General features: G+C 41.3%; 1 protein-coding gene across 5 annotated transcripts in view; it reads right to left on the minus strand.

The window, feature by feature from the left end:
• The window catches only part of THRA (thyroid hormone receptor alpha), a 157,207-nt gene that overhangs the window by 82,312 nt on the left and 50,716 nt on the right, over positions 1-24,179 (minus strand). For 4 of the 5 annotated variants that reach the window (XM_058181544.1, XM_058181543.1, XM_058181548.1 and 1 more), the window contains exon 2: positions 23,913-23,980. The gene's annotated coding sequence lies outside the window, so the exon portion shown is untranslated. Of the gene's footprint in view, positions 1-1,487; positions 1,637-4,032; positions 4,154-23,912; positions 23,981-24,179 lie in introns of all 5 variants that reach the window. The other variant, XM_058181546.1, reaches the window with a different exon arrangement.

Raw genomic sequence — 24,179 nt, forward strand, 5'->3', positions numbered from 1 at the left:
AAAGTGACTTATAACCATTTTTCACACTTACAACCGTTGCAGCATCTCTATGGTCACATGATCAAAATGCAGACACTTGACAACTGACTCATATTTATGAAGGTTGCAGCATCCTGAGGTCAGGTGATCACCTTTTGACAAGCAAAGTCAACAGAGAAGCCACATTCATTTAACAACCATGTTAATTTAACAACTGTATTCACTTAACAGCTATGGCAAGAAGGGTTATAAAATGGGAGCAAAATTCACTTAGCAAATGTCCTGCGTAGCAATAGAAATTTTGGGTTCAATTGTGGTCATAAATTGAGGACCACCTAAAGTTACATGTATATTACTCTGGTTGCAGAATTCAAAGGTTTGTAAATTGACAGTTTTTGTTTTGTAAGTTTCTATTCCCTAGGAGTAGGGGCTATGGCTCCATGGTTTAAAACTCTGAGCTTGTCAGCTAGAAAGCTGACAGTCCAGGTTCAAGACCCAAGCACCACGTGACGGGGTAAGCTCCTGTCCTTGCCCCGATTCCTGCCCAGCTGGCAGTTCAAAAGCATGCAAAGGCGAGTAGATAAATAGGTACCACTTCAGTAGGAAGATAACAATGTTCTGTGTGCCTCAGCATGTAGTCAGGCTGGCCACATGACCCATGGAAGCTCCTTGGGTTAAGAAATGGAGATGAGTACCACCCCTGTATGACTGAACAGGGGACACCTTCACCTTTAATACCTAGGAATTGAAAGATGCACTCAAAAACTGCAAACATTGTTGAAGCCAGAGTGGGTTGAATTAATTTTTTTAGCAATCATTAGACAGGATAACAGTATTCTCCCAAACTTGTCACATCTAGCTGAACAATAAAGAATAATTTAAAAAACAATATATGTGCAGCTTAATTTGCATAATTTACTAAAATTAGAGAATTTTATTTCATGTATCACAGAAATCTGGATACAGCTATATTCCACACAACAATGTTCTAGGCTACTGGTTACTTTTAATTGGTCTAAGTAAAAAAAAAGTCTAAGTAATCATAAAGCTTGAAAACAAGGGGAATTAACACAGAGAATACCATTTTTGTGTGCAGAAAGTTCTATTCTTTAGTACTATGGCAGACAAGAAGCAAGATGCCACAGTTCATGCATTATGCACAGAGGCAGACTAAAAAGGTATATGGAACTGTCTAATTCCAGCTAAATGAGAAAAGGACAGAACTGGCCACTGACTGATGGTTGGTAGTATCATTGAGGTGCAGCTAAGCAGGAGAATCCGGAAGCCATCTCAGAATGCTTTGGCTTTGCACCAACACTTGAGCCTTTCTTTCCATGACTTCCTTTGGAAAACACTTTCCAACACTTTCCAAAAGAATATGTATGCCAGAAGACCTTTTAACATGAAAGATTAAAGTATGTTGATGCAATAACTTATAACCCACAGCAAAGAGAAGTAATGACAGCTAAAATGCTTTGTACATTATTCCTTTCCATTCTTAAACTTACATTCCCCAGAAATTCAATGATGCAAATTCTATATCTATATATTTCCATGTTGGGAAGTCCTTCATCTGTTAATTTGTCTTAGAAATCTAATAGTTACGTGTTTCTCCTCCATATATTTGAGGCCAATACTGAATCCACACACAAAAAATCTGGGGAAGAGAGAGGGAGAGACAGGGAAACATAGAAAATTGCATTTCTTTTTGCATTTTTGTAACCTCAATGATTAAAAAAACAGTAAAATGTGAGAGAGGACAGGGAATGGGCTTTATTCATGATTCTATTAGGGTAAAACTCACCCATGTTTGTAGTTTGTCCCCCACAATCTTCCAAAACATTCTAGCCTAAAAGAAACACTGACCAAGGTAGTTTCCAGCTAGCTGAGTTGAAGAACACACCTCTTTTCCATGCTATTTACCAACCTTCTTCATGTAGGGCCTTCTGGATGCCACTTTATTCTTCTTGTGTTAAAGCCTGGCCTACAGAAATCCTTTGGCTACCTAAGCTTGCATGCAATTAACATTCAGTGGTTAAACACACAGTTTTCTAGTGCTTCTGCCTGCATTCTAGAAAGGCAAGTGGTGTCCTGTTAGTGCAAAAGACCAGAGGGAGAAGGTGCCGGAGGCCTATAGTACAAAATCACTTCAAAGGCAGAACGATCGTGTGGTTGCTTCATAATGGTTAAGAGTTATTTTCAGCTTTGCTGTACATTTGCACGCAACATGAACGAAGAGAGTAAAGGATCATCTTCCATATTTCAAAACAGCCTGATTATTCTTATATAAATACATTCTCTCCTCCTCCACAAGTGCTTTGTAAAAGAGCAAGTTTGGAAATGTTTGCATGTATATAAATGAAAATTTGGAGTTGAGTATAGAACTTAAGAAAATTAAATATAGAACATATCTTGTGGGCAATGGAGAGAAGAAGCTTTGCACTGAGTCAGTCCAAGCAGGTACCCTCTAAATATTCTTTGATGACAATGTTTTGAAAATTGTAGTCCAGTATATGTGTGGTTAAAATGCTGAGCTCGCTGACCAAAAGTCTGACAGTTTGAGACCCAAGCAGGAACTCCTATTCCTGCCCCAACTCTTGCAAATCTAGCTTTCAAAAGCATGCAAAATGAAAGTAGATAAATAGGTACCACTTTGGTGAGAAGGTAACAGTGTTCTGTTCGCCTCAGCATATAGTTCATGCTTGCCACATGACCATGGAAGCATCTTCGGATAATGTGGATGCCCTCAGGTGGAAACAAAGGTGAGCATTGCTCCTAGAGTTGGGCATGACTGCACAGAATTTTTTTTGCCTTTTTGCTGCAAAACGATTACTGCATTTTTTGGGCTATAAGATGCTCCCGACCATATGATGCATGCAATTGGCAGCTATATGTGACGACGGCGAGCAGCAATCCCTGCTGCCTAGAACACCTGATCAGCGGTAATCCAGGAGGCTGATCCCACCACCAATCAGCTACTTGGCAGCGAAGGCTCCAATATTCCCCAGTGGTGGCGAATGGCGAATGGTGGCGGTGACAGGCAGCGGCAGCAAATGCCACTGCCGTATCAACCCCCCTTCCTGCCTGCCACAATATTTGCTCTATAAGACACACAGACGTTTCCATCCACTTTAGGGGAGAAAATGCGTCTCATTGACCGAAAAATATGGTAAATCCATCTAGGTAGATAATTGTAGATATTCTTATCAGAAAATAGTGAAGACTAAATGCTTATAAACTAGCTCCTCACCTCCACATAATCACAGGATACATATTACGATACATCCTGCATAAAATAATCTAAGGGAGTTCCACTATTGCAATTTTGCAAGTAAAGTGCACTAGTTTGTTTGCCCAAGGCATCTGTGCAGTTAGAACACTGTGAATTAAGAAAACTGAATTTCAAAAAAAAAAAATCACCTACTTTCTCCAGCAGGAATAATCTGGATATCTTACTTGTTTAATAGTTTTACATACTGGAAAACTGGCCAACAAAGTGGTCACTAAAGGCCATTCTGCCTCACATTAGATGACATTCAAAGCACAAATCTCTTATCCATTAATTCAGTAACCTTTATAAAAGTCTGCAGGTGTTCTTACAGCAAATTTGTCATTCTCCTTGTAAACATCCTTCAACTTGACTATTGTGCAAACACCCTGGTTGTGCAAGCTTGTGATTGTGCAAAGATATAAACACCTTAAGAGCACCAGTTAATTTTCCATGATCTCAGCTGTTTAGCTGTTCTCACAGGAAAACATCAATTTATCCTTGACTACTAATACCGTCTCGTTGCCTTACTGATGCACTATCCTTCCCCAAAGCTGGTGGTCTGCTTATGGAAGAATGATCAATAGCCACAAAGATCATATATATTTAAAATTGTCCCAACATAGCCACATCATTACACAAGTGTTTCCTATTTTTGTTGCATGGGGCATAACTTAAACTTGGAAGCAAATGTCAATTTTGCATTCTAATGATAGTTTTAGTTTGTAATGCCATTCTCAGAATAAGGGTTAGTCCAAGTTTAACACCACTTCTTGGTATGTCACCGTTTTCTTCACACAGCTACTGTTCAGGGATGGAATTCAATTGCACACTGTGTCATAAGCACTCCATCTGGAAACTCTGGATCATCCTTATAATTTCCCTGGAGATAATATCATTGCATACCTATTGGCAGAAAAAGCACAGGAAGGTGTTAAGAGAGGAGATCAAAACTGCCTAAGAGGGTGGATGCAGCCAGCTAACACAGTGCCTTAATGTTTGGCATTTCAGACCTTTCTGTATTATTTAGTTTTGGAATTACTATACACGGCTTAACCTACTGCACAAAGCTGCTGTGAAATTAAAAGTCAAATAAACAAAAATAAACAAAAAGCAAGTCACGGCAGATTTCATGTTCCATTATCTCTCCAGTGCTCTTAAATACACAGTTCCTAGCATAGCCTGATGCAGTGGTTCAATTAATCTAGGTTTACTGAATAATCCACAACTAGCAGAATCTGCACAACATACTAAGTTATAAATCTTGGTTTACAATTTGCACCCAAACTATACTATAGGTTGTGCTAGTACAACGTGCCAATATAGTCACAGAACAGGCAATATCTGAAACTCTTCTATCCTGACCTATCCTGAATCTGAATTTCATACGGTAACCAGCAAACACTTAATTAATCTTTCAGATGCCATCTCCAAAATAAGAACAGAGAGTGGTTCTGTTATACAGATTTACATTTTCTGTCACCATCACCCCAATTTTTTTTTTCATTCTACTTCAATTAATCATGGTTAAAGTTCTGTGTGCTGAGGATTTCTCCTTCTGGAGATTTTCAGTCTGTCTTTCAACCCCCTTCTAATTCAATAGTCTCCCCCTTCCCTTCTAGAATTGCCAGGGAACCCTATTCATCAACTCCAGGCCCCTTCTTCCTCTCTCCACTCCCCTCTCCTCCATTTTCCCTGCCCATCCCAAGTAAATACTCAAGGCTGGGTAAATAAGACAAGCCCCCCTTCCTTTGTTCTCCCCCTTGGCCACCTGGCTGCCCCACCTTGGGCACACCTCTCCCCCTTGAAAGGCCCCCAGCCACACACACCCCAGTCCCTAGCAGTCTGCTGTAGTAGCAGAAGCAGCAGCAGAAGCAGCCGCCCCAGGCAGTTGGGGGCAGGGAGTGTGGTGGGGAAAAAATTGTTGCACAATCCGGCTTAGTCAGTTTCTGGCATGACCCAGCCCTAGACAGATATGGTGGGGGGGGGGGGGAGAGGAGGAGACAAAGAGATAGATCATGTTAACTCTCGCAGTGCTGTGTCCTTGTCCCTTTCATGCAAAGGAATGGAATGAAAGAATGGTACGTGTAAGTCTGAATTTAAAATCCCAACATTCAACTTTGATTTGAAAGCCAAGGGAGAAGTAAGTGAAGAAAATAGAAAGGTATCGGGGTCTGGTTCTAGTATATTCAGGGGAACCAGACTGGAGAGTAAACACCCAGATTCCTAGTTTCTACTGTGAAAGGTATAAATAGCCTTGTCACAAATTCATCTAATACACATAGGCAATGAGCCAGTATGGTTTAGTGGTTACAATACTGACCTAGAAACCAGGAGACTGAATTCTAGTCCCAGCTGGGTGACTGGGTTAGTCATTCTCTCTCAGCCTAATCCACCTCACAGGGTTCTTATAGGGAAAGAAGGAGGCGCATAGCCTCATTTTGGAATAATAATGATGATCCTCAGAAATACTGCAGTTTGTTACTTAAATAATATAGATAACGTGTTTCTTATCAAAGCTCCAAGTATTAATGGAACTAGAATTGGTCTTAGCCACAAAACTGCTAATTTTTGGTTCTAAAATATTAGGATTTGAGACAGAGATGGTTAAGACACAAAACAATTTTTGTGTAGTATGGACAAGAAAAATAGATGTTGCATACTAAAACAGAGTTGATGAGTGTGCGGCTGCGCGGGTAATAGAGGGAGCACCACGATGCTCCCATGTAACACCTCTCCTGTGCAGTCTGCACTGGTTGCCAGTGGTCTTCCGGGTGCAATTCAAGGTGTTGGTCGTCACCTTTAAAGCGCTCCATGGCACAGGACCGGGTTACTTACGGGACCGCCTACTGCCACCAACAGCCTCCCATCAGCCTGTGCGCTCCCATAGAGAGGGCCTCCTCAGGGTGCCGTCAGTTAAACAATGTCGATTGGTGACCCCCAGGGGGAGGGCCTTCTCTGTGGGGGTCCCTGCCCTTTGGAATGAGTTGCCTCTGGGGTTGCGCCAACTCCCCGACCTCCGAACGTTCAAACGCGAGCTCAAGACTTTGTTATTTCAACGGGCGGGGCTAGCCTAATGAAACTTTTAAATTGGGGTTTTAGAATGGTTTTATGTTAGTTTTTAATTTGATTGGCCAAATTTTTAGAATCGGTTTTTTAATAAGCTTTTAATGTTTGTTTATGTTTATGTTTTTATCTTTGGCTGTAAACCGCCTTGAGTCCTTCGGGAGAAGGGCGGTATAAAAATCCAATAAATAAATAAATAATAAATAAATAAACTGTTAAAATAGGAACCAGTTTTGTATATGCGTATGTTTGTATGTGTACACATATATCACTAATTGTATTGATAGTTTGACTTTTCTCTAGCATATGTGTCCTTGTCATTTTATCTTTACAACAGCCTTGTGAAGTAGATCATGCTGGGTATGTTTACAGAAAATCAGCTTCCCTACCAGCCCAACCCAAACTTCAGGCAATATACCTCTCAGAGGTCATGAGCTATCTAAGGGGAAAAAAGTAGAACCTGGTGGTTTTTCAGAATTTAGCATTCTGCTTCCAGCTCCGAGGAAAAATAGAGCTGTTAAGTTAAAAGAAAAAGAGACTCCGAGGTTCTTGTATTGGATATGCAACAAATTGTGGAGGGAGGGGTGTTAGAGGAAATATAATGCTGAAGGTAGCATGTGCTAGAGACTGAAGCAAGACAAGGTATCAGAACACAAAACATTCTCTTCTCAAATCTTACAGGACAAAGAGTTCCATGAGTTCAACTTGGTCAGGTATGTACAGGAAAAATCATGAATCACAGGGTCTCCAGGAATACAGGATAGTAGCGCCATGTAAGGCGCCAGAAAGGAAGCAGTAGAATAAGGAGGAAGAAATTAGGATACATGTCACTCAGTTCTAAGTATGCTGAGCACAATCAAACCTCTTTCTTTGTGAAAGTGTGCCTATCCCTTCTCCAGTTTTTTAAAAATGTTCTCAAAATATGGAATTATTACTTTTGGAAACTTTGCAGATTCTCCAGCTGCCCAAATTTAAAACAACAGTTATACATTTATATAAACACTGAAAAAATAAGGTGAAAACAAACACACACAATGTCAAATTCAAGACAATCCATATCAGCATTCTAAAGATTTATATCAAAACACCCTGAAGCTGAATTGTCCAATTTATTCCCCCCCCCCCATTTCTTCCCCCAAATGCTACAATTTCCCAGAATTGTTTGCCAGATTAGCTGCACATTTGAAGGTCCAGTTTGTTGGCATCTGCCTGAAACAAAATTTGGGGGAAGTCATGTCATCTTTCTTACGATTTGCAATGCAAGAAGCTGTCATTAACCATTGTCATTAACTGGGAAATGTTCTTAGAGAAAGTATGAACAGTAGCTGTCGATTGAGTAAAAAGCCAGCTTTCAAAAACAAATGGGGAAAATAGTAATAGTATTAATAGTATTTTAGAAGGCTGCAAATACTTCCCATGTGTTACCTTGTTAAAACCCTTAGCACTCTCTCAAGGCAGACCTTATTACACACTTGTTGCAAATATGGGGGGGGGGGGTGAGAGGGTGATTGTTAAACATCATCCAGTAAATTAACAGAAGTAAAGTCTGAAACACCAAGATCTGATGAAGGGAGCCACAGTGCAAGAAACTTTTTAATAAAAATTGTTGGTCAGAAAAATGCCACAGGTTAATAGGGCTCTCCTCCCAGAAGGATTCTTCTGATTCCCACTTTGTTTCCTTGATCAGTAAGGCTTACTAGCTCTCCAAAGCTTGGCAAGGCCTCATCTCCAATTCTCAAGATATTACCTCTAACTGCCCTCCAAGCCAAATCACTCTCGCTTTTCATCCTTCCCAAGCGTCCTTGTCTTTCCTGTGCAGACTCCCAGCTCGCTAACTGTCCCCCCACCCACCTGCTACTTCTGCCAAGCCACGGAACTTATATCATGAAGTGTAAATACCATGGGTGGGAGAGCCAAGCTGAGTGTTTATTACATTCAGGATTGGCGCACAACAGCCACTGCCAAGTATAGAGACTGGCAGCATGCCAAAGACGTACACAGAATTCATGTCCTTCACAGGGACATGGAAATGCTGGGGGGGGGGGATTCTTTGCAGCATGTGGCTTGGGCCCAGGCCACTGCCAGAAACACTGAAACTTTTTATTCATTGTCATCTGGAGAAAATAAGTGAATCAAAACGAAGGAAAAAGAAATGAAGGTCTTCTTCTATTAACAATCATCCCAATATATCTACAGGTGGTCCTCAACTTATGTCTGTAATAGAATCTGCCCATTACGATCGTAAGTCATAATGGTCCTAAAGCGAAACACCATGTGACTGACCTTATTCAACAACCTTTGTTGCAGCAGTCATTAAGCAAACCGAACCGCTGTTAAGTGAATGCAGGATTAGCAAAATGAACACTGTAGTTGTTACACAAACCAGTTGCTTGCTGTGGGCCATTTTTCCCAAAAATGGAAAGTTGCTGATTTTTGGCAAAAACATGGAGACATTTGCAAATGGCTGTAAATGCATTTATAGGCTGGTTGCCAAGTGCCCAAAATGTGGTCAGATGGCCATGAGAGGTAACAGCCATTAGAATTTCAGAATCAGATCGTAAGTGTCTCTGGGGAGATGTGTCATAACTTCAGTGCTAAGCAACTGGTCATAAGTCAAGGATTATTTGTACTTCTTGTTCATATTCATACATGCAAGCCCTGGTATGGATGGAAAGATTTTCTAGAGACAGAAAAGGAGAGTCCTGAACTTTAATTTTAAGCCAAATACAACTATTTCAAGAGTAGAAAAGAACAGCAGGAACCACTTTAAGCCTCTGTGCTGTACTTAAGATGCCCTAATCTATTTGCTTAGTAATGTCTCCTAACAGAATAGCCTTTCAATTTGTAGCTGGCTAAGACAACTTTACAACCCATCTTTTATAAACACAAGACTTGTGATTTGGCTGTGTAACACTTATTTGACTTCAAAGACAATCAAGGAATTTTTCACTATGCTAATGTAAATTTTCATTATTTGTGGCCTGCAATTGTGGGAAGGCAGGGGGGGTGCAGTAATGCAAATAATTGCCTTTACCAAATTCTTATCAACTTGCTCTTGTAAGAAAAGTTTTCTCCATAGTGACATTTCAAACATACATGTGGTGGAAACTGTTGACTGATCTAGGCACTGAATTGTGCATCTTCCATACATTTTCCCTAAAAAAAATACCACATTATAATGAACACTAGCAGTTTGCAAAGCTCCATCTGTTTCCAACATCAGGAGCTGGGAAGAAAACATCAGAGACTGCCTCCCAGCTTTTTCTAACACAGTGTTTTTCAATCTTGATGTCTGGACTTCAACTCCCAGAATTCTGGAATTCTGGCTGGAAAACTCTGGGAGCTGTCATCCACACATTTTAAAGTTACCAAGTTTGAAAAACAATTTTCTAAAATCATATAGAAGACATTCCTCCCCACCCCCGGCCCGCTTAAGCAGAAATATGAATGAAATCCAAATATCCTCACTCCAAGCCTTCTCTAACTGACAGGACCTTATTTCTTTATCCTTCTGCAAAGCTGAACATACCGAATTCACAGCTCTCAGTATCACATCTTCCAACTCAACACCGCAGATAAATTCTAAAAAATACCACATTATAATGAACACTAGCAGTTTGCAAAGCTCCATCTGTTTCCAACATCAGGAGCTGGGAAGAAAACATCAGAGACTGCCTCCCAGCTTTTTCTAACACAGTGTTTTTCAATCTTGATGTCTGGACTTCAACTCCCAGAATTCTGGAATTCTGGCTGGAAAACTCTGGGAGCTGTCATCCACACATTTTAAAGTTACCAAGTTTGAAAAACAATTTTCTAAAATCATATAGAAGACATTCCTCCCCACCCCCGGCCCGCTTAAGCAGAAATATGAATGAAATCCAAATATCCTCACTCCAAGCCTTCTCTAACTGACAGGACCTTATTTCTTTATCCTTCTGCAAAGCTGAACATACCGAATTCACAGCTCTCAGTATCACATCTTCCAACTCAACACCGCAGATAAATTCTAAAAAAATACTAGCCGAAGTACATTTTTAGTAGTCAACAAAAATTCTACTTCTTTTATTCATAGATGAAATAAAGGATACCAAGGCAAAAAAATGAAACAACTGTTACATTTTACAGAATTTATCTGGCTGAATATCTACAAGATTTCCTCCTCAAATAGCTTTATGCACAGCTGCTATAATTACTTCAGATAACTGGGCTCGCAGTTATCTGCTTCTCATGAAATCCCACCACTGCATCTCAACACTATAAATTGGATATATTATTATTATTATTATTTATTTATTATATTTGTATACCGCCCATCTCCCGAAGGACTCAGGGCGGTTCACAGCCAAAAAACAACAGAAAACATATAATACATATAAACAGCTAAAAGAATAGACAGTTAAATTCAATTGATGCCCTAAAACTATAAGTATAAATTTTAAAACCTCATTTAAACCCCTTTTTAAAAAATCCCAATTTAAAAACTACGTTCAAGCTAGTCCTGCTCTTCGAAATAGTAACATCTTCAGCTCGCGGCGGAAGGACCTGAGATCGGGGAGTTGACGAAGCCCCAGAGGGAGCTCGTTCCAGAGGGTAGGGGCCCCCACAGAGAAGGCCCTCCCCCTAGAGGTCGCTAGCCGACATTGCTTAGCTGACGGTATCCGGAGGAGGCTCTCTCTGTGAGAGCGCACTGGTCGGTGAGAGGCTAATGGTGGCAGTAGGCGGTCCCGTAAATATCCCGGCCCTAGGCCATGGAGCGTTTTAAAGGTGATAACAAGTACCTTGAAGTGAACCCGGAAGACCATCGGGAGCCAGTGCAGACTACGCAGGAGGGGTGTTACACGGGAGCCACAAGGTGCTCCCTCTATCACCCGCGCAGTCGCATTCTGGACCAGTTGGAGTCTTCGGGTACCCTTCAAGGGGAGCCCCATGTAGAGAGCATTACAGTAGTCCAGGCGGGATGTAACAAGGGCATGAGCGACCGTGCATAAGGAAGCCCGATCCAGAAAGGGGCGTAACTGGCGTATCAGGCGAACCTGATGAAAAGCTCCCCTGGTGATGGCTATCATATGATCTTCTAAAGACAGCCGTGCATCCAGGAGGATGCCCAGATTATGAGCCCTTTCCGTGGGGGCCAATAGTTCGCCCCCAATGGTCAGTGATGGAATTAGCTGACTGTACCGGGCCGCCGGCATCCACAGCCACTCGGTCTTGGTGGGATTGAGTCTGAGTCTGTTCCTCCCCATCCAGACCCGTACGGCCCCCAGGCACTGGGACATCACTTCAACAGTCTCGTTGGGGTGGTTAGGGGTGGAAATATAGAGCTGAGTATCATCAGCGTATAGATGACAACTCACCCCAAAACCATGGATGATCTCACCCAGCGGCTTCATATAGATGTTGAACAGAAGGGGCGAGAGAACCAACCCCTGCGGCACCCCACATAAGAGGCGCCTTGGGGTCGATCTCTGTCCCCCCGTCAACACCATCTGCGACCGGTCGGAGAGGTAGGAGGAGAACCACCGATGAACAGTGCCCCTCACTCCAAGTCCCTCAAGTCGGCGCAGCAGGATACCATGATCGATGGTATCAAAAGCCGCTGAGAGATCTAATAGGACCAAGACAGAGGAACAACCTCTGTCCCGAGCCCTCAAGAGATCATCCACCAGCGTGACCAAGGCTGTTTCCGTGCTGTGACCAGGCCGGAAACCGGACTGGAATGGATCAAGATAGACAGTTTCATCCATATAATATGGAGCTCCTGTTATCAGAATAACTGACTTAATTTCACAGGAACTTATTTTCATTTCTTAGGCCATTTGCAATAATTAATAAAATACAATTTGAACAATCTCAGGCATTTCACCAAAAAACCCAATTGCCTAATATATCAAGATATTACGTACTTTCAGGTTATAGTACTTCTGGTGCTATTTTAAATACTGGCCTGAACTGGCATCATCAACTGTTGGTGGACTGTTTCAAATAATAATTCGAACAGTACTGAATTATTTCCACACATACAAAACACAGCTCTGCAAAATTGGGGAGGGGGAATTGAACTCCAATTAGATATGTCATTTCAATCTACAGGTTTTAAAATCTTTTTCAAGTAACAATAAACGAATAACAAAAACAGTGCTAACATTATTATGCTGAAGATGTGGGTAAGATAGAAACATTTGCCCAAACACTTTTCTTGTTTGTTCCCCAAATTGCAAAGTGTTCTTTTAAGCAGACTGATAAAACTATTTTCAAATAGTTTTACATTAGTAGTCCTACATGGTAATTAAGGTTAAAAGATGCTTCTTCCAGAAATTTCCAACTTCCTCATTTCTCTGTTATGATGACATAGCATAGCAACTCTTTATATTCTTAATTACATCATCTCAGAGGCACTAAGTTCTTCATCAAGTTGTTTTTAATTGTTTAACATCTGTTGTAAACTTCTTTGAAAATTCCACAGAAAAGAGATATTTTGAGGCAGTAGCTTTGATATTTTGAGGAAATAGATTTAACACTTATACTACTTTAGCCAAATCTCATTAATTTCTGTAATCGTGGAAATGGGTGAAAATCTATTTATTTTGAATAGTTAACTCTGCTTCAGATAATCATAAAAGAGGTACAAGAAACTACACAGAGCACAGAATCTTTGTCTTTTGCCTACTGGGAACTTCTGCATATGACAAATTACAAACTTTCATGGTTTTAGAGTTTGTACCATCTAGAATAGAGGGCTAATGTCCTGCTTCTCTTTGACTGCCTTACCCAAAGTGGATAAATAGGCTACTGGTATATAATTTTTTATTCTCATTTTACAGACAAAATAACTTGCCAGACATCTTCTAGATAGATTTGAATTAATGTTTACTTTACATTAATCATTAGGAGAAAATAATATAAAAAAGGATCTAGGCAACAGTGTGAAAATATAGTGTTTCTAGAAACCTATAGAGAAATCAATGGGTTAGAACCTGGTAGGAACCTGGGTTGCATCTGCTGTTCTTTCAAGATAGAAAAGTTTCAGCAAAAGGGTGAAATACATATATTTTATGGCAGAATGGAAACTATTATTATTAATCTTTTTTTAAGTCTTCTTTTTACCTTAAAAGCACTAAGAGTGGGATTTTGTTATTCTCTTCTATGCTATTCTTTTACCAAAACTTTCTAAGCATATCCTTTATTTATGTTTTCCCAGCAAATAAGTAGAATGACTGGGAACATTTTTAATAAGGGATGGTGGGAAAGGAGGAAAGCTCTATTCATATAGGCAGCAATCGAACCCCTAGCACACCAAAGCTTAAACAGATGGAGGTCCTCTCCCCATCACATTACCACGGATATCAGCTGATCAACAAGGATAAATCAGAAGGAATTAGCAAGGTTTAGCTAAGCCTATGTGAACAATAAAAGGTAATTAACCATCAATGGGCCAATCTGATTGGAGTAGCTAGAACAACTGATGGGGGTAGGTGTGCATGTGGACATCTTTCAAAACAGATAAGTATTCTCAACCATGGAACACATATTACATTTAATCTGTCACGTCTGATGTCCTTGATGTATACATCCTGCATGGTAGTATTTATTTAATCAGTGTCTAAGCCACTTCAGTTGCTGAAGCTACTCAAGGTGATGTACAACATATTCATAAACAACTTTTAAAAAGAACAGAAAACTAATAGTAATAATAACAACATTAAGCACCATTTATAAGAAAAATACTTGCAAATCTTTCTGCAAATTAAAATGTCCAATTGCATCTATGGGGTTCTAACCCAAAGCTTTACAACTGCACTGGAAAATAGCTTTCACATTCCCAGCCAGCATGGTGAACAGATCTCACAAGATTACAGATAGTCTTCAACTTAAGACCACAATTGAGCCCAAGATTTATGTTGCTAAATGAGAAATCTGTTAAGTCATTTTATGACTTTTCTTGCCATATTTGTTAAGTGAATCACTGCAGCTGTTAAATTAGTAACACAATTGTTAAGAGAATCTTGTTTCCTCATTGACTTTGCTTGTCAGAAGGTCACAAAAGACAATCACATGACTCCGGAATACTGCAACCCTCATAAACATGGGTCAGTTGTCAAGCATCCGAATGTAAATCACGTGACCATAGGGATGCTACAACAGTCGTAACTTCAAACGGTCACTAAAAGAACTGCTGTGAGGACTACCTGTATTCAGCTCAATAATCCAGGAAAAAAAGGTGAATGAAAGATGCAAGACTATTTCCTCTATTTTTATTGCAAATGTATCAAATATTTAAATGGTCAGGATATGAAATTAATTCTTAGCAACGTTTTTAATAGTGTTGCATAATTATTTTGAGAAATAAGGAAATTTCAGTTTCTAAATAAGATCGGCAAACAGAATTGACTGAAAAACACAAATAATAAGATTTTCAAATTATACATCAAATATTTAATCTGTTCAGAATTGGAAACAGGACAAGTTTGAGATACTATTTCAGAACATGCAAGTACACTAACAGTATTGAGGGGGGGAAAGTATACCATATCAGCATGAAAACTTTTTCAGGCTTATATATTTATGTATTTATTTAACCATATTTCTATCCCACTGCAGTCCAAAGACTCTCGGGCATACTCTTCTAGGCACACAGCATTGTCCCACAAATCATATCTGAACAGCATCACCTCAGATTGGAAGACTTTCACTAAAACACGCATAAAGATTTCAAACATTAAACCAGGTCTTTCTTGTGCAAATACAAAGCTAAGTTTTCAGAAAATATTAAAAACAAAAAAATTGTCTGATAATTTTTTTATCAGATAAAAAAATTGACAGTGTTTTATGGAGAAAAAAGTTTTTTCCCTGCATTATATCTGCTGCATCACCGAATTACATACGCATCTTTACGTTTTTAATCTATGCTTGCTCGAAGTTCAATTAACAATTCTCACAGGCCAGGCTAGTTTTCCACAAAATGGCTCTTTCCAGATTTGCAGGACTACCTCTTAGAATTCCCCATGGCCATGTTTATAGGAATTCTGAAAACTGCATTTCTCAGCATGTCTCAAAGATGCTAGTTGAGAAAGATTCCTAGTTGTTTTCCTGACTGAAGAGTCACTATAGGATCCTTTTGTCTTTTAGAAGAACTGCAGAAGATAGAACATTTTTAATATCTAATTGGCATTAGAACTCAGGCTGAAAGGATAAATTCTTCAGGTGATGTTATAAAAATATGCCAGATTTTCAATGGGGGCATTTCTAGCACCAAATCAAAGTTGAGAGATATATATGGGATGTGTCAACTTTTCAAAGTAATTTCCATGCACATTTTCTTGATTAGATATTAATTATATCAGCAGAAACAGCAAGTGGAACAAAGACTTAACGGGGAATTATATTATATTTCTTAAAAGTTTGAGGAAAGGGGGGAATACTACACTAGCTGCCCTGGCAAGATGGAGACATAATTAACTCCTTCCCCACTGTGCATATTCTCCTTTCCTTCATCCAACAAGGATGGGCATAAAACCAGGGCGAGAAACTCCTTGTTCTGGATTGGAGAATCAAATTAAGTCTAAATACTGGGGTGGAGGCATATAACAATGTCAATCACTGCAACATAATCTGTCACAAACCATTTGTTATAGGAAACCACCATAGTTTCCACATAAATGTGGTACAGGGTCAGCATGCTAAATATGTCTTGCAAAGGAGCCGGAAAGCAAAACTTTATGAGGTATTACTTGTACTGTATCTATGTTCCTTACACAGTAGAGCTTCACAGACAGATCCACACATGAACATATTTTATTCTTAAACATTCCTAAATCCGCCAATTGTCCTGAATAAAAAGCTTCTATTAAATTTGGATTTGCAAACGAAAAGGTTTTGTTTTTTAAAAAAAATCTTAATTAGGAAAAAGATATGGACAGGTACATTAATTTGATTTGAGGCAAAATGCACACCAATCTGTACTGCATGCACAGTATTCATACTGGGGCCCGATTCACAGCCCGAAATATTCTTCTGAGCAAGCTGGATGCTGGCAAAATCAGGTTCTCATAGGGATTACACAGAATAACCTTCTGCTCATCTTTGCTTTACCTTGGCCGATGTTTGTCACAATTTTCTTCCCTTATTTTACAATGACTGTGATGGTTGAGCAACTGAACCATAGAGGCCTTCGGAAGGGAGAGCCAAAACAAATTTTAAGCAACCTCCCTTCAACTTAGGGGAGAGACACAGAGGCTGGCCATATGTGTGCTAAGATGCCAAAATGCTTCTCAACAGCCAAGTGACAAAAATCAGCCCTTTATTCTCCTCCAAGTTGGAACTAGAAAAGGGAAGAAAATTCTCCCCAATAGCAGCATTTCGTTTTCTCATCATGAAGGATGATCCCACCCGTTCCATTCTTTATCAGATTTATGTCCAACTTCATTCAAAAGACAGCACGAGATCAGAGGCAATCAGGAAAGAAGTAAGGAGTTAAGAAACAAGGACAGTCAAAACTTGGGATATGTCATCTGTCCATCACAGTAGAACACCAAGACCTGAGAAATAGCCCCTCTGAAGGCCAGCCCCCTCTCTGCAAGCCACAAGTTTCTATTGCCACCTTCTACTGTACCACAGGCCTCAAAGTGAGCATTTGGAAGAGTGGCAATGCCAGGGTTTCAGATTTTTTTAAATTTCTGTCTTAGAAATTGGTAAAGTTTATTTTATTTGTTAATTTTATTTGCTGCCTATCTCACTGTAGGGCTACTCTGGGCCAGTGGTGGATTCAGCCGGTTCTATTTGGTTCGAGTGAACCGGTAGCTGCGAGTGCGGGAGGCTGGATGTCATCACATCCATTTTTTATGCTCTGTGCACGCGCAGAAGGTCCTGCGCATGTGCAGAGGTGGCACACGCGCACTCACATTTGCAAACTGATAGCAAAGGTATCATACCTACCACCCCTGCTCTGGGCATCTTATCTTACAGTGATAAAACAGAAAAATGATAAAAATGTAAACACATCACTAGCAAACTAATGAAACAATAAAAGTAAAATAGTATGAATTAAAAGATGGGGGCAGGGGGAAGAGAAAGTACAGGGGGGAGGTGGAGTCAGCTAATTAGTTCAGTAGCCACTTCCAATGTTGGGATCCCAGGCCAACTGGCAGAGCCAGGTCTTCAGGCCTCTGGGAAGGATACGGGGGTGGGGACAGACCTCACCCTGGGGGACAAAATGTTCCAGAGAGTTAGAAGGCTCTTCTCCTGGAGTTCCTTGTTTGACAGGATCTACAGCAGGCCTCCTCTGCTGGCATGAGTAGGGTGGGCTTGCCTTAGAGGGACGAGACAGTTCATCAAGTAACCTGGACTCATGCCATGGGAGATTTTAAAATTCCACAATATGTAAAAGCTAATAAATTCATTATTTGTCAACCCATGGAAACTTTATACCATAATACATTCATTCTTGTCAGGTGCAAAAGGACTATTAATTTTGCTGCAATAAAAAAGCTTTCACTCTAGAATTGTTGTAAATAATTCCCTAATTTATTTCCATTGTGGCACAGCAGAATGCATCCCTTACAAGCTTGATTACAGATGTGCAAATTGTTCCATGCATTAAATTGCTATTTTGGGAAGATATAAGTTACAGTCTGAAAAAAGCATGTTAGGGTTTCGAACTAGTTATTTTAAATGCAGCAGATTCAAGTTGTGAACCAGACTTAGAAGAAATATGAACACAAGTCAAATAGTCCCCTTGCATCAACATATTTAGTCTCACACAATTTCTCAGACTGTATAGGTAGTCCTCAACTTACAACCATTCATTTAGTGTCTGTTCAAAGTTACAATGGGACTAAAAATGTGACTTATAAATAGCCCTTGCACCTACAACTTTCACAGCTTCTTCATGACTACATGAACAATATTTGGACATTCGCCAACTGGCATGTATTTATAAAGGCTGCAAAAGTCACATGCTCACCTTTTGTGGCTCCCCAGATGTCTTCTAGCAAGAAAGATAATGGGAGAAGGAGGATTTGCTTAACAACTGCTTGATTCCTTTAACAACTGCTGTGATGTGCTTAACAATCATGACAAAGAAGTTGTAAAATTGGGGAAAAGTCACTTAACAACTGCCATTCTTAACAACAGAAATTCTAGTCCCAATTGTGGTTGCAAGCTGAAGACGGCTACCTGTAATAGTTCATATCAATGAGATTTAAAAGCCTTTACAAAAAAGCATGGAAACCTTTACAAGAGAATTTAGGTTTAGTGCTGCACACCATGTGGACAATACAACAGAACAGCCATACCAATTTTCTATCTTTCTATATTTAGTGGCATCCTGCTCCTAATAGGTTGTCCCAAAGATTTCATATTAATGTTATCAGAATAGGTAACCATACTATAGGTCAGTGACCTAGAGGCTAAGGATACGATGGTGAATAGTACTGAAAACCATCTACAGCAGGGGTGACAAACTCAAGGCCCGGGAGCTGAATTGGCCTGCGGGGTGCTTAGATCTGGCCCACGGGGTCAGCCTGGAAACAGTGAAGGACTGGCCTGCGGTGCCTCTGCCAGTGAAAACAGAGCTCGGGAGGGCCGCATACAGTCCTTACAAGCTCCATTTTCACTGACAGAGGGTTGCAGGAGACCATTGCAGCCAAAAACGGAGCTTGGGAAGCCAGTTTTCATAGACTGAGCACTCGGGTCGCCAGAGACGCCCCGGACATGAGTGATGTCAAGCCACACCCACCCTGCCACAGCCCCCAGCCCCCCAGAGGTCAAACACAACCCTGATGTGGCTCTCAATGAAATCGAGTTTGACATCCCTGATCTAGAGTTTCAAGAAAACAAGCAGGGATATATTTTCCTCCTGTTTCTGATAAATGTCACTTAACAAAGGTCAGCCTCAATACAAAACCCTAGATGAAATCTTGATTAAAATAGGTCCAGAAAATCAATTTCATCCAGGTACATTTGGAGATACAAGGCCATAATTTCCTCAATCACCCATCCAAGAATGGAATATTTGAAAATGACCCATAATTAGATAATTGTTCTTGATCAAAGAATAGCTTTTAAGTCTGTCAATAGCTTTTTGGATCTTGAGCTTGTCTTCTGGGGTGTTGCTATTCCTGCCAGGTTGGTGTTGTCTGCAAATCTGATGAGTTTCCCTTCTATTTCCTCATGTATATTGTTTAAATCTAAAATTAAAATTAATTTTAAATTTAGATCTAAATCTTAGTAAAAAAAGTATAGTGCTTGTATTTATAAAAATGAAATTAAAAATACATTATGTCAAAACATTTTTGTTGCATTTTCAATATACTTGCCTCCAATTTCTTCACAAATGAGCACATTTCACTTACTGGAAACGCATGAAGTAGATGACCACTAATCCTTAATTTAACAGAATAAGTTTTTTTAATTGTTATTTCAACAATTCACTTAACTCCTTTTCCTGTACTTTAATAGGATAATCACTATTGCTGTCCATTATATTCTTTATATTTGGTACAATTTAGGATGGACCACAATAAGAACTACTCAAGAATATCTAGTATTGACACGTGTCAAAGGTGACATACCGTGACAATTTGATGTCACACCAGTATTCACCAACATCTGACAATATTTCTCAAAAGCAAACTTCTTGTGTGATTTTTGGAGGCAACAGAGGCTGCTTCAGGTCACCTCTGCAGCCTCTGAAATTCACACAAGACCCAGGCAAGTTTTCACATAGTTTTTGGAGGCTGCAGAGACAATGGAAGAGCATTCTCCAAAGTTACTTCAAGAAAGAACGCCTTGTGTGACCAGGAGTAGCTTCAGGTAGGCTATAAGGGCATGTCAACAGAAAGAGAACATCCCCTGGGGCTAAGTGGCATGCAAAAAATCCTGGGGAGTTGTCGTGTCCCACTCCTCCGCTGATGGCCGGGTCAGGGAAATCCGAATCAGGCTTGCCTCTGCAGCTCTGCCCAAAGTCCTAGCAAAGTCCTCAGAGCAGGCAGGAGACCAGTAAGTGACTTCAGCAAGATAAGTTCGACTTTTGCCTGACTCAGAGACTGCCAGAAAGTAGATCCTTTATATAGGCCATGGGGTGTGGCTCCATGATTCAGCACTCATTAAGGCCTGCCCCTCCCTTCCTTCTGTTGCCTCCGCCTATCCAATCTTCTGATGCGAGGATCACTCCAATCAGCTGTTGGTAATAAACCCTCCTCAGGCTCACATGCTGTGGAGGAGGGGAAGGGGTCTAGCTGCTCCGTTTGCCTGGGCATGGAGTCAGGGCTGGGGCCGGGAGGTGCTCCTTCTTCTGCAGTTTGTCTGGGCATGGAGCCAGGACTGGGGCCGGGAGGCATACATTCCTCCGTGTTCGGGAGCAGATAAGAAGGCCCCGGCTGCTCTGAGGGTGGGCAAGACACAACAGGAGTGCTCTGCTATGTGGAACAATTGTGCCATTCCCCAAAGCTCATGCACCTTGAGGAATGGTGCAAGAAAGGCTTTTTAAGTGGTAGCGGTGATGCTAAGGCTGAAGTCAAGGTCTAAGCCTCCATTTCAGGCCCAGGCTTGGCACTGCTGAGTGGTGGCGTTCAGGGTAGCGTAGATGGAGTGACAAGAGATAGAAAATTGTTTCTTTTTTGTTTTTATTTGGGGGGGGGGGAAGTGTGACACACTAGCAGAGTCAAATTAGGCATTTTCCAAATGTTTGACATGCCAAGCCCAAAAGTTTTGCCATTACTGGTATGTACTACCTGTGTTTTTCCGAAAATAAGACCCTGTGTCTTATATTTTTTTTGAACCCTGAAATAAGCGCTTGGCCTTGTTGCCATGCACTCAAAAACCCGACTGGGCTTATTATCAGGGGATGTCTTATTTTGGGGGAAACAGGTTAGTTACTATATGCAAAACCACAAAAAAAAAGTCATTCGAAATGGGGCAAATCCTTTCATTTGCACAATTCCTTTTGACCCAATAGTTTCATCAATTTTATTTTCCATGTTAAGTTTTATTAGGAAAATATTTTTCCTGGAGTTAAGTAAAACCTGTCCACTTTTTGAACTTAATTTTGAAAGTATGCCATAGATCCCATTGTTTTTTAGATAATAATTCAATGGTTTATATTTTACATTTTTAAAAATATAATTGTTTATGTTAAGTAGCTTGTGAAAACTTTTTGTGTGGATCCCAGAATCCCTCCAACTGAATAAAAAATAAACTTAAAACAGACAACAAATAATTTAATATAAACAACAATATATTAAATCATACCTGAAGGCAGCCAAGAATTATTTAGTGAAGAGTTGGAATTATCATTTGATATAAAGGGAGGGACGGACACAATTATTTTGGAACGAATTTGAGGCGAAGACTGCTGAGGAAGTAGACTGTGTTCTCCATGCTGACAAATCAGTCACCTATTTACTTGATCTGGGTCCTTTTAGATTGTGAAAGGACCATGGAAGTGACCTACAGTTAAGTCCAGACCATTTGTTAGCCTCTCTGAAAGGGGGAATATTGCTTTCTGCCTTGGAAGAGGGGGTGGTGCACCCCCCGCTCAAGAGTCCATTCACGGATCGAACAGTTTTTGACAGGTACTAACCAGTCTCCAATCTTCCCTTTTCAGAGAGGGTTGTTGAGAAAGGGAGAATTAGTCTGCAACTGACAAGAACTCTGGAGGAAACAGATTATCTAGACCAAGGCTGTCAAACTCAAGATCTGTAGCCCATATCCGGTCCGCAATGTGGTTAGATCTGGCCCGTGTAGCTGCCCTAGAAACAGCAAAGGACAGCAAAGGACTGGCCTGCAATTCTGATCTACAACCTAGCGGCAGCCATCCGGGCTGGAATGTGGTCAACCTTAGATCCATGAAGCTGGCCTGGAGTCAACGACGGGCCACTCCCACCCCTTGGGACATGCACAGAGGCAGTGTGCACATGTGGGGCCTGGTGTTCCTGGGGACAATCTTGCCCCACAGGATGACTGCGTTCTGAGTTCTTCCCTTTCACCCAGGATGCCAGCGCTCACTGCCTCCTGTGCGCACGCCCAGAGAATAGGGCCAAAGAAGTGGGGTGTTAACTGGTTGGCTCCAGGGCAGCTGCATGGGACAGATATAAAGCTGACCACATTCAGGCCCAGATGGCTGCCACAAGTTGTAGATCAATGCCCGGTCGGCCTGTGCCGGGCCAAGGTGATGGAGGTGGGTCCTTTGCTGTTTCCAGGGCAAACCAGGGGGCCAGGGGGAGAGTTTGACAACGCTACTGGTGGCCATGCCATCGGCAGCTGTGGCTTTTCAATGCGGGGACTGGGGTGGTCCAGGTGAAAGAGAAGCCTCACAGGCTGAGAGGCCAGGCTCAGAAAGGGATATGGGAAGGGGGAGAGACTGGCAACACTTCCGTTTTACTGGGACAGCCTCCTCCCCCATTGGAAAGCTCATGCCCGGCGCCTGTGGGTGCCCATGTCCTTTGAACCCACCAGGCAAGAGTTCCACCGGCAAAGTTGGTCTGGGTTTTCTGATCTGCTGGTGGAGGAAAGGCTGCCAAAGCCTTGTCCCACACCCTGTGCTCTGAAGCAGCGCCTGTGGATGGGCTTGGGCAGGGGCATCCACGGTCAAGGCTGCGAGCCATCACATCCGCGGGTTAGAGGTGAGTTTGGGGTGAGCTGCAGGGCTGTGCCCCAGCCCTTGGGTGGGTGGACCAGGGACTTCAGCCTGGGCATCTGATGAGGGAGCCTTTGGGCATGTGCAGAGTGCCCACGCTTGCTTCATCTGGGTCAGTCTGCAGCCAAGAAGCCCGGCCGTGGGTTTCCAGCAGGAAGTGATCCCACTGAAAGGGAAGCCTCGTGGACTGCAAGGCCAGGCCAATGAGCAGGGCATGGAGCTCTGGTGCGGACCGGGCGCTGATCTATTCTACAACCTGCTGTCGGCCATCCGGGCCAGAACATGGTCAGCCTTATATCTGACTTGAGAGCCTGCCCCACCCCACCCCCACCTTGCTTCTTGGGCATGGCATAGGGGCTTGCGTCCCTCGGGAACTTCTTGCCCCACAGGCTCTGTTCTCAGCACCTCCCTTTCACACAGGATGCCAGCGTTTGCCGCCTGTGTGCATACCCAGGGGCTAGGGCTGAGGCAGCATCCAATGTAAGAGCTTCAAAATTTTCAGAAAATATTCATGCTGGTTGATAATTATGAAGGTGGTCCAGTTAGATGGTACACTGGTGGTATTGTACACTGTTGTACTACCCTAATGTGATGAAGGTGGCCTTGAAGGGCAGAGGAAAAATCCATTAGCAAGGCAATGATGAGATAAACAAGATAGAAACCAAGATAGAAAATAATTTATAAAACCGCTTTGGACAGCCCTCAACTCTTAATTCTCACTGAGATAAAAGAGGAAGGGGAGCACATTGATACTTGCAAGAGTAATGTCAACCCAATAAGGCAAACCAGACTAAGAAACAGACACCATGCAGATATAACACATCATTTAGAACACAGAACATCTACAGTAATAGATTCTTGGTTTGCAAAGCACAAAAACTTGGTTTGCAAAGCACAAACATGCTAAATTAAAGCTGAACAAGCCACAGATTGAGTTACATAAATACTGTATCTGCGCTTACTCACCTGTGATCCTGAAGTTAGCCTGGATGCCAAACTAAAATTTCCAAATTATCTTATTTCATCCAAGGTTTCTGAAAAATAAAATATCACCATCTGATTATTACAAAGATATCAATCAGTCTCATTTCACCTCATTTTACTGATATCAATCAGTCTCATTTTACCAGACTATATCTTTCTTTACAACAACAGGAACCAAACTGTTCCTCAAGATGCAGACTGATATATCTGGTTATTTTTTAAAGGTCAACTATGCAGCTTGTCATTATT

The sequence above is a fragment of the Ahaetulla prasina genome, chromosome 4 (assembly GCF_028640845.1).
Source record: "Ahaetulla prasina isolate Xishuangbanna chromosome 4, ASM2864084v1, whole genome shotgun sequence".
Lineage (NCBI taxonomy): Eukaryota > Metazoa > Chordata > Lepidosauria > Squamata > Colubridae > Ahaetulla > Ahaetulla prasina.